Source organism: Amblyomma mixtum, chromosome 1 (genome assembly GCF_055824585.1).
Source record: "Amblyomma mixtum isolate Tamu chromosome 1, ASM5582458v1, whole genome shotgun sequence".
Taxonomy (NCBI): Eukaryota; Metazoa; Arthropoda; class Arachnida; order Ixodida; family Ixodidae; genus Amblyomma; species Amblyomma mixtum.
This window is the reverse complement of record NC_143012.1, coordinates 303,920,580-303,931,710: the sequence shown is the minus strand read 5'-3', so window position 1 is coordinate 303,931,710 and position 11,131 is coordinate 303,920,580. Positions and strand designations below refer to the sequence as shown.

General features: G+C 47.5%; 1 long non-coding RNA gene and 1 other non-coding gene across 2 annotated transcripts; both read right to left on the bottom strand.

Moving 5' to 3' along the window:
- Positions 1 to 494: 494 nt before the first annotated feature.
- LOC149372253 (uncharacterized) lies at positions 495 to 1,639 on the bottom strand. The gene is made up of 2 exons (XR_016286986.1): positions 1,019 to 1,639; positions 495 to 674 (listed from the first exon to the last, which is right to left on the bottom strand). It is a non-coding gene; the product is annotated as an uncharacterized LOC149372253 (long non-coding RNA).
- TRNAP-AGG (transfer RNA proline (anticodon AGG)) lies at positions 715 to 786 on the bottom strand. Its single transcript has one exon. It is a non-coding gene; the product is annotated as a tRNA-Pro (tRNA).
- Positions 1,640 to 11,131: the final 9,492 nt, after the last annotated feature.

Genomic DNA, 11,131 nt, shown 5'->3' with positions numbered 1-11,131 from the left:
TGCAAGTTGGTTCTTTTTCTGTTAATATGTGCTCCTATCATATCAGGAATGTACTTGAGTGTTGAGTAGGCATGTTTGCATAAATGTTCCCTGTCTTTCTAAAAAAAAATATCAGTTAGGTGCTTGTCTTGTTTTTATTTTTATCTCCATGCTTTCTTCTTGTTGAACATTTAATTATGCTGCTATAATGAGGATTAGTCTTTACTTATAATTAGGAAATAAATGCTAATTGGGACAACACAAACAAAAATGGCAGATCACAAATCAGTGCCATATGTTGTGTGTTCCTGTTTTACTTTTCTAGTAGTTTGGAAATCAGGAATGAAGTGGAACAGTTTCTTTTATTACTAGGACAGCAGGATAATTGACAAAATTGTCGAAGCTTTTTGTCATGGACATATGTAGCTAGCACGATCTTGTTAGAGTTTCGAACTCTCGGCAGCAAGCAGCCCAAAATTATGCTGAGCTTTCTGTTTATAAGAATTGTGTGGAAATTGTGCATGATTTTCTTTATTGATAAGGTTTCAAGAAAGCTTTTCAGAATACATTTCATTAATTCAAGGAAAAATATGGGCTTCTTGCCTTGGCACGAGGCCCCGTAAAGGCTGCATCAACGAAGGCTTCCGGTGTCCCATCGCAGGCCTTGCAGCATGTCGTGCTTGAGGCTCTGTTCGCTGAATGAAAAAAAAAATTGGTAATAAAAAGAAAAAGCACGGGCTCGTCCGGGATTTGAACCCGGGACCTCTCGCACCCTAAGCGAGAATCATACCCCTAGACCAACGAGCCAGGATGTCTCAGTGCGACTTAAAAATAGTTTAAAAATGCATTACATGTTAACTATTTCTTGTAGATGATTGACAATTGAGCTTGTCACACATTCTAATACACTTTAGTTCTACTAGCAATCAGGCAGATGTTTGGTAAGTTTTGATGCCAGGTATGCCAGATGCGTAACGGAAAACGCAGAAAAGTTATAGCGTACACGAATGCTTCTCCGGAAACGTAAAAGGCAAGTTACCTGCACGAGCGCGAAGCGTCGCCAGTCGCGACGTGCACAGCTGAATGCATGACGTCACACGCCAGCCTCCTGCGCGGGCTTATCAAAATGCTTCGAAGAACGCTTTGCGGTCCGCTGCTTTTTCAGTCAGAGGTAAGGTGAGGCTCACGTTTCTTTCAAAGTCACATTTCTGTTTCGTCACAAACGGCGCTCACGCTTGGACTTGCACTGTTTTATCGACAGAATTTAGGGCAAGACACAGCCCACTGCTGAGAGATGCGATAACCTAGCTCCTGTCAAGTTCAGTGAGCTGGATAGATTTTAGCTTCTCATCGGTACTCGTGGGAAGCACACGGTGGTCATGTGCACACGACTGTCGTCATACTGCAGCTAGGGAGTCTAAAAATGCGCGGTGTTTTCAACTGCTTTCCTACTTCTCTGTGTGGTGCTGTTACATGATAGTTGACAATTTTAAAGATGGTAGCGGAGCACTTAAAAAACGACTGCGGTGCCTCATTAACGCAAGCTGATAGTACACGAACGAACAGGGAGCAGTGGGGTGCGATGGCGCGCGATTTTAAAAAGGGGCTGGCTTCATAACTTAATAAATGCGTTGTGGTAAGGCACAGCAAGAGACGAACGCTGAAGAAGACTGGCACGGACGGGACAGGGAGAAGCAAAATAAGGAGCAATAAAACTTTCCTGCCAGTTCCTGCCGTGGGCAGTTATGCATACGTGCACGTGTTGGTAACATGTGAATTTAACTTTTTTTTCTGTTATGTTTCTGTTGGCATTCTCTCTAGTTATTTCCTGTTTAAACGCAAATATTGCACTGAAGCTGCATATAGCTCAAACCGTAAAATGTCTTCTGTGGAAGCCCCCCAGGCTTCTGAAGAAGAATGTCTTGAAGACAACTTTAGTAAGCATCTTGCGTAGCTTCTGAAGGCGCATAAATCTTTCTTAAGACAGCTCCCGGACGTCTTGACTAGATGTCTTCTAGACAAGTATCAAACAGCGTCTTGTAAATATCTTTTGTAGCCCAAGATGTTTATGACCATTAAAGACGTTTCAAGATACCTACAAGATATTCTGTGCTCAGTGGGAAATTCTGCCCTTTGAGTACTTCGTTGTGATCCTGTTTATTCCAAACGCTGCACTTGACAATAACCCACTTTCAACGTTTCCAGCAACTGCACTCCCTGAGTCATGAGTCTTTCCTTGCCACAGCGGATTTTCAGCATAATTCCCTTGGAGCGTCCGCTTATGCAGTTTACGGCAGTTCGATATGTCCATGACCCTCCAGCGCTGCAGATTACCACGATTAAATCTTTAAGGCTGAGCACTATGTACGCGAAAACTCACGCGAAGGCGACGGCGGCAAGCGACGAGCGGCGCCGTCGTGCGAAGCAAACTGCCCGTATCATTTGCCTCGTCGCTCGGATCTGCACCCACAGAAAATTTCGTTCGTCGCCCGGAAGTTGTTCACGTGATTAGCCAATAGCAGCTCAGCGTATGCCACTGCCGGTAATTTCGCGCGCTTTCTCGAAAGTGCCGCATTTGCGTTGTCAAGTGTTCGCTAGAGCCCGTACGGCCGGCCAATTATTTAATAGTACCCTCGGGATCGTCGACCGAACTGCTTGTCAGCGCCTTATCATGGCTCAGAGCGGCGAAACCAGCGAGAATAACCGCGTGCGCGCAAGGGTTCGTCCGTCGTGGCTGCGGTTAGGCTCTTCCCACTAATGCGACACAACCCCCGTAGCAGTTTGCTGAGTGTGCATATTCTTGGCCGCAGCGAGATAGCTGAGGCACGTGTCGCTAGATTGCATTTTTTTTTTTGCTAGCACTTATCGCATGATTGCGCATAAGCCGAAAAACTATGAACAAAACGAGCAAAACAGGACTAATGCTGCGTTTTACGAAAAAGAAGACGCCTCATTGGATATTGATGCACGCTCGAGCACTATTTATTGTGGCAATTTCTACATCTTCCATGTGATGGCGTTTGCGTGCGTCCCAGCGCACTCATGCGTAGTCAGTAAGGCAGGAAATGTCCATTTGACTGAACAACCCCAGCCACGGGTCGGGGTAGTGACTCATATAGAGCGGGCACGAGGTCCGTGTGGGCTTTAAGCAATTAACACTCCCCCTTGACGGCTTCCCAGAGTTTGTTGGAAGTCGCATGGTGCAGGTTCATTCCTGATAGGTTCCCCTTCCTCACGCCCCACACGTTCTCTCTTATGTTGAGGTCGGCTCCTTGCGGCGGCCATGGCAGTGTCATGACGCCGACTTGGTCTAGGTGAGCCTTCACAGATCGGGAAGTGTGGATAGGGGAGAGGTCTTGCTGAAGATGAAAGAAACCGTTCTTGAAAGGGCTGTCAAGCAAGTGGGGAAGGAGCATGTCGTCAATAATTTCAATGTATGCGTCCGAGCAGAAACGACCGGGAGTCCGATAGATGGGCCCGAGTCCCTCCTTTGTGACATTGACACTCGTGCAACCGCTGGATTTTACGGCATGGGTGTAGCGAGGGTTATACCCACAAAAGAAAAAAAAAACAGCTAGTTTTAATATCTGAATGTAATACCACATTCTCGGTGCAATAAGTCATAACATAAAAGCCACACAGGAGAAAAAAGCTGCTCAGTGCATTTGTTGCGAAGACAGTGAGCGTTTTTTGCGTATTTGTAGGTAACATGAAACTGAGCTGAAAGTCAGCCATGGGTATCCTTTACAATCACGCGCAAAACGTGCACTGCATACCTTGAGCGAGCTGGTCGATAGATTCTTTGCTTTTGGGGCCACTGAGTGCAGAACGTCGACTCGTCGGTGAATGCTACTCGACTCCAGTCGTCCACTGCAAATGCTCGCGCGCAAACCGCAGCCTTTCCGCCTTGCTGGCGGCCGAAAGAAATGGTTTTTGGGGCGCACATCTGTTCGTGAGGCCAACTTCACGTAGCTGTTTTCGCAGAAGCCCGTCACTATTTCTTACACCGTGGTTCAAGCCGACAATGCGCTTCACCTGGCCCGCAGTCATGAAGGGGTCCGCAGCAGATACAACGATGGTCATATCTTGCTCTGGTGTTGTCTTGCGGTTCAAACATCTGGGTGCGTCTCCAATGCGGCCTTCATCACGTAAGACTTGAATAATCATATTAACTGTTGCCTAATTCATTACGCCAACTTCCCGTGCTATCTTCCTTTGAGATTTTTCCGCTTTCGCCAGTGCTATACAATACGCAGCCGGGATGCGTGGGGGCATTCTTCTTGCTCCTAGACAGCTATTGAAAAAAATCTGACGGGCAGACTGCAATTTATACACAACCACAGCTGCGCTGTCAAGAATGGTGTCTTCGTAGTTAACTTTTCGGCTGAGTAAAAGCTAGCGACATGACTAAAAATCCTGTCGTTCGCCGCTTTTTCTTCCCCATGACGCCGCTGTGATTCGCCGGGGTAGAGGAGGACACGGCTGGGGTTGTTCGCGATAGTGGGAAGAGCCTAGCAGACGACAGTCGTTGTGTGGGCAAGCTTGCGCGCACACTTACTCTCGCTTACTTCGGCACTCGGTGCCGTGATAAGGCGCTGACAAGCAGTTTGGTCGACGCTCGCGCGGTACTACTGTTAAAGAATTGGCCGGCTGTACATACCTCTGCCCTCTACTGTACTGCCATGGCGCACGCCCAAGGCTTCACTGAGCGCGTCAACTACGCCGTCGAATGCGAACGGCGCCTTGAAACCTGCGGCAAAAAAAAAAAAAACAAGGCGCGCAGCGTTTCGGAAGCGGCGTAGCGCCGAGCAGCCGCAACCGTCGGTGCAACAGGTGAGCAAAAGTTTGTACGCTATCGTGCAGTAGCTGATAACAATGGATCTTTGGTCGGAAGGCATTTGTGCCTACATTCAGGCAGGACCAGGACGAATTTTTCTGCAACTGCGAAGGTTCTGAGAAAGCTGTATAGCTTTCCTTTCTAGCCGTATGCCAATGAATAGCTACTCCCTTATTACAAATCTACTCCACCTTGGGGGATTCCCCTAAACATTTGACCAACACTGTTCCCACTTCGAGTTATTGTTCAAATAGCTTACCATAAGCTTGCCGTCCCGGTTAGCTCAGTTGGTAGAGCGAATGCTTCGATGATGCGGTGGTCCCGGTTTCGAGCTCCGGACGAGGGCGAATTTTTCTTTAGCTGCGAAGTTTCCGAGAAAGCTGCACAGTTTTCCTTTTGTAACCGTATGACTGCGCTATTATTCATTTAATACGCATCTACTGCACCATAGGGGATTCCCCTAAACATTTAACCATCGGGCTTTGTGCACATTCGATTAGCGGAATATTTGTTTCCTTGCTTTTTTCAGCGTTATTTTTCCCGAACTTACCAATACCTCACTAAGAACGCGGAATGGTTTTGTGAGTCACGCGAAAGGAAACCGTTAATACCGCCACCTCTAGATTTCCACTGTGTAAACGCACGAAGCCTCGAAAGGAGGCTTCATTCATAAATTTTAGTTATTTAGAAAATTTAACGGCTACAGTTCAGTGTGAACCTAGCCCAACCGCAGGGCAGAGCCATTTTATCACCAACTCTGTGGCAATATATTAAATGTACATTTCGGCGCAATCACCCAAGCAAATCGCCTGAAATGTCTGCAAATATTAGAGAGGGTTGCATTTTCACCCAAAGGCACTCGTATCTGACGAGTGGGTCGCGAGGGAGCGCTGCAATTAATTTGTTCCTAGCAGACTCAGTCCCGTAAACTTTCACTGCCGAGTGTTCGTACTGACAGCCTCGCTTTCATAACGTTCACGACAGCCAGCTTTCGTTGAATCACAGAAGCCCCCATGAAGCCAGCGCACAGCTTTTCTTTTCTAGCCGTAGAACGCATTTAGCTCTTTATTTTTTTTTTCTTCTGAGCTTTCGGAGGAGTGCTTCCACCATAGCGGCCGATATACAGTTGAACCTCTCTATAACGAAGTCGATGGGCCCCCGCGATTTCTATGCTTTAGCAGTTGCATCTACGCAAACTATAGACTGCAACTGTCCCATGCCAACGGGTTTACTCGCCACTTTGTATACCGAAGACTACATAGCTGGTGTTTAGTGCGCCGCTGGTGTGAGTGGCGCGGGCCTTCAACACGCGCATCGAGCGCCTATCACGTGGCCGAATATACGTACGCCAACCGGGTTTTGGATAAATGATGTTGTAGAGAACAGGAAGGGACCTAATGAGAATATTTAGCTCATTCTTTTAGGTGCTGAGGGCTATGCAAGCCGCTGTATAAATGGGCGCGTGGCGGAGATTTCTTGCGAACGCCAGTATGGGTTGGCTTTGCCGCGCAGCTCACATGCACACGCGGCACAATACTGCACCGCATAACAGAAATGTATTGTAAAGAATGCATACGCCAGCCTGAAGCCCATCATGATTGTCGCCTTCTATTCAACGGACATTGTTTCGAGCTTTCGCTTTCAGCCGCTTCACCTTGTGATACCTTCCTTCCTAGTTAATGGCATTCGAAATACATGACAGACGCCAGTTAATGACATCTCATTCGAAATCAAGACGAAGAAATTGGCTTGGGCGCTGCATGTAATGTGAAGGCATGATAATCAAAAGTCGTTACAAGAGAATGGCAAGCGTTGCAGGGGCGGCAGTAAGTTAGGTGGACGGATTAGATCAGATTAGATTAGATTATGAAGGAAGGAACATATGCACCTCCTTCCGGATCTAATAAATGTTCCTTCCTTCCTTCCTTCCTTCCTTCCTTCCTTCCTTCCTTCCTTCCTTCCTTCATTCCTTCCTTCCTTCCTTCCTTCCTTCCTTCCTTCCTTTCTTTCTTTCTTTCTTTCTTTCTTTCTTTCTTTCTTTCTTTCTTTCTTTCTTTCTTTCTTTCTTTCTTTCTTTCTTTCTTTCTTTCTTTCTTTCTTTCTAATCTAATCTAATCCGTCTCACTAACTTACTGCCGCCCCTGCTACGCTTGCCTTCTCTTGGAATCCAGTCCTGTCCCTTAACGACCATTGGTTACCTTGCCTTCACATCACATGCAGCGCCCAAGCCATTTTCTTCGTCTTGATTTCGAATAAGACGTCATTAACTGGCGTCTGCTTCGTGGACCGCTCTGCTCTCCTGTCTCTTAAAGTTGACATGCCCAGCGCGAAATGGCCAATGGGGTGGGTTCATTGAATGTTCGTTATATCCCGTTGTAAAAAAAAATTACTACGTAGAAACGAGATAACAGACACATAAACCACTATGGGGGCTTCCAAGGGGAATAATCATTCCTTTGTTATATCCATTATTTCGTTTTAAAGCGCTTCGTTTTAGTGAGGTTCAACTGTAGCATGAAACGCCCAAACAATTCTGGGCACTAGGTGCGGAATATACTCTGGATTTGAACTGCTTACCTGGAGCGGAGTGAGAGAAATTGAGAGAGAAGACACAATTTTTTTTTATTGCAGCTTTTTGTGCCAGCCGCTAAGTTGGCAGCGGGATCGCTGCACGACAGTCAGCTGGTCTTGCAGCTGCAATAAGGCGGAAAGCTGGGCGGGTTCAATCGGATTCATGGTGAAGGTAGCGTGAAAGACGAGGAGGAGGTAAATAACGCTCATGTCGTGTCTTCCTTCACAAAGTTTCTTACTATTACCTAGAGGGAAAGCTGGCAGCCCGTCTATGGGAGTTTGCATGGCGACCCCTCGAGACCACTTCAGCCACCATGGGCGCTCAAAGCATCATGGGGCGGTGAGCTACTTGTTGCGGAACTGCAACTTTTGGCCAAAAAATAATAGAAAAATTAAGCTGTTTGATAACTACAAACGTCCTAACATTCAATATATTGTCTAATGATTGCAACAAACGAGCAGAAAAGCATGTAAGTGCAAAGTTTGCCCTAAATAAGAGACGACTCGCTCTCCTATTGGCCAAGTAGTGAACACTATAAAAACTAATATTTCATAATTAACAGGCGAACTTTTAAAAGTAAATATGTTTTCAAAAAGATGTTGTTGCTTAAATACTATAAGAGGTTTTTTAATGGCATTTCGGAAAAGTGAAACCTTTTATTGGCGTCGTGTGTCTATGCGTTTTTTACTATTATGGCTTGTGCACACTGCGTTCGCGCGAAAGTCGTCTGCGCACACACGAACAGCGTTTTCCGAATGAAACATCTCAGTAATGCCACTCCGTGTTCCCGAAAAACTACGACTGTCCCGCAACAAGTAGCTCACCGCCCCATGATGCTTTGAGCGTCCATGGTGGCTGAAGGGCAGCGCCGCCAGCTTTCCCTCTAGGTAATAGTAAGAAACTCTATGTTCCTTCACCCTTACGTCCTCGTCTTTCGCGCTGCCTTCACCGTAAATCTTGCGGCTGGTCCATGGAGAGCAAAGCACTCTATGAACTAGAGGGTGGGTAGGGGTAATTCTGGGATTGTATGGGTGGTGGTCATTCGTAGAGATAGTGTAGAGGTTGGCGTAGTGCAGTTGGGATATGATGGTGTGGCGCGGTGACGGTACAAATATTTGCTTAAAATGAGTTGCTGGGCGAGCTGGTATTTAATGCTTTCATTCACACAGCGCAAAGACGAACACGGACAAGAGGGGAGACACCACAAAGCGCCGACTTCAACAAAGTTTATTGCTGAGCGCAGCGAATACATACATGGGCGTCCGGAGGGGGGGGGGGGCAAGGGGGGGCGGCTGCACCCCCCTGGAAAATCACTCCCTCGAATCGTGAGTGATGGCCGCACGCCAGGGGCCGTGGTGGGCTCAGCCAAAAGGGTAAAAGCAGCCCCGCTTCCACGCTTTGGGTCACATCTGCGAAATGCCGCGTCCGGGCACGCGTCTTTATGCCGTTTTCAAACCACGCCATCGTTAGCTCTGTTGAAGGCCGACCTGTTGCAGACATACAGCGGCACCGGCGAGCATGTGTTTCAAGCCGTCTTGAAATGGGTGCCTGTTTCTTTGATCTCTAGACAGATAGCGACACGGAGGCAGACAGTGCACAGTGCATCTTGTTTTCGCCTTCGTTATGCCGGCCACCGATGAATTCTTCAGGAGGGAAAGACAAATCAGCCGTGTCCACCCCCGCTTTGTCGGGCTGCTCATGGGCAAGCGGGGCGATCAGTTGGCGCCGCTGCCGCTCGCTGTGCCTCCGATCCACGGGAAGAGCGCAGTGCGGTAGAAGCGCCGCTATCAGAATCTTCGGCAAAGGAGATTAGCATCTTTTGTTTCACGGCGACGCAGTCTCCAGAGGCGCCCCCACACCAGCGTCCCTTGCGTCTTCTCCGAAAACCAGCGCCTTTGGTCAACGCAGCCCGTGGCGCCTGCCTGGCTCGCCTGTCACCTCTGGCTGGGCCTCAAATGACAACAGCGCCCGTGTACTGTGCGAGGTCAGTGCCCGGTAAAGAGACCCAGGTGGTCGACATTATCCGGAGCTCTGTACTACTCCGTTCCTCATAACCTGAGTCGTTTTGGGGCTCTGAACCCCATAAAAACACACAAAACAAATTTTCCTACCGAGTGGCGGGTGTCCCTTCCCCTTGGAAGTCGCACGGAAGTAAGCCTTGCACGTGTGCGCGCCTCTGTATTTGTGCTTCGGTGTTTTTAGTGGCCGTTTGTCAACGAAGCTGAGAACAACCAAGACAGTGGACGAGAAAACTACGAGCGGCGAGCAGTGTGCGTGCGGTTGCTCGACTGTGCGGATGCGCGAGCAAGATGGAGCGAGGTGTATGAAGCTGCGAGCGTGCATTTATCTTGTAAATAAGTTTTCGTTGTATGTATAGACATCTTTTGTTTTCAACGTACGCGTTCAACCGTTTTTCCAATCAATGTGTGTGATGAGTGTGCACCGAGAGCGTGTAATGAAGCACAGAAATGAATTTATCACCCGTGTAATCACGTAATTCGCCCAGAAAAATCCGTGGAGTCTACAGTTGCTGTTCAAGGAAGACTGACTGAGTGACTGTAGTTGCGTGTTTGTGACCATATTGTGCTGTGTGCTGGTCATCAATCCGGGTGAGTCGAGAACCCGTATGCAGCAATACTGAGCACTCTTCTCACGAAGTGACAGTATATTTTTGGATTTTTTATTAATTTTAATTGTTTCTTCGTTGATAAACTGCAATGTATCTCTCCTAGCCACACTTTAATTCGCAGTTTGTAATTTTATTTCATGTGTGTATTTCACTTATTTTTTATTTATATATAAATAAATAAATTCATACCGCAAATAGTGCCTTTTTGCTACGAACCATGCCCCCCCCCCCCCCCCCCCCCCCCCCCCCCCCTCCGGCGCCAACAACCAATGGGGCCCCCCCCCTGCAAAAAATTCTGCGGACAGCCCTTGAATACATATGGAGTACAGCGGGCATGCGCAGCAACGAAAAGGAAAGTCATGCTAAGAATGGTAGCAGCGCCAATTCGCACGGGCGATAACGTAACGAAAACATAAAGCTAAAGCCTAAAAGTCAGGATGTCTTGGAATTTCGAACTAGAGTATTCGTTTTTTTGTTGTTGTTGTTGTTGTTTGCATTTTGTCTTTTAGGTTTTAGCTTTATGTTTTGGTTGTGTAATCGCCCGTGCGAATTGGCGCTGCTACCATTCTTAGCATGACTTTCCTTTTTCGTTGCTGCGCATACCCGCTGTGCTCTATGAGTATTCGCTGCGCGCAGCAATAAACTTTGTTGAAGTCGGCGCTTTGTGGTGTCTCTTTCTTGTTCGTATTCGTCTTTGCGCTGTGTGAATGAAAGGTACAATTATGCCGTAATAAAGGATGTTAGCTGAAATTTGCGTTGGAGACGAATACATTAGGTGCAGGGGGGATAGAATGAGGGGATAGAATGGTTTGTTTACTATCTAATTGAAGGCTGTCGTAGTTTATGTTGATTTGCTTCCGATATTGAAGGGCCTCCAGTCCGGACGACTGGTATGGCCACGGATCACATGTGCCCGGTGCGAAGTTTCGTGGGCGAAATCATCTGTCAGCTCGCTACCTGCGAGTTTATACTGCCATGAGCTGTGATATATCTTTTGCTGGGATAACGTAGGAGAGCTGTTCTCCTGTGTTGATGGTGTATCATATTATCACTGTAACCTTCCGCAGTCATTTGCTGCCGTTAGAGAATGTTGCCCAGGCGGGGCTAAGCAGTA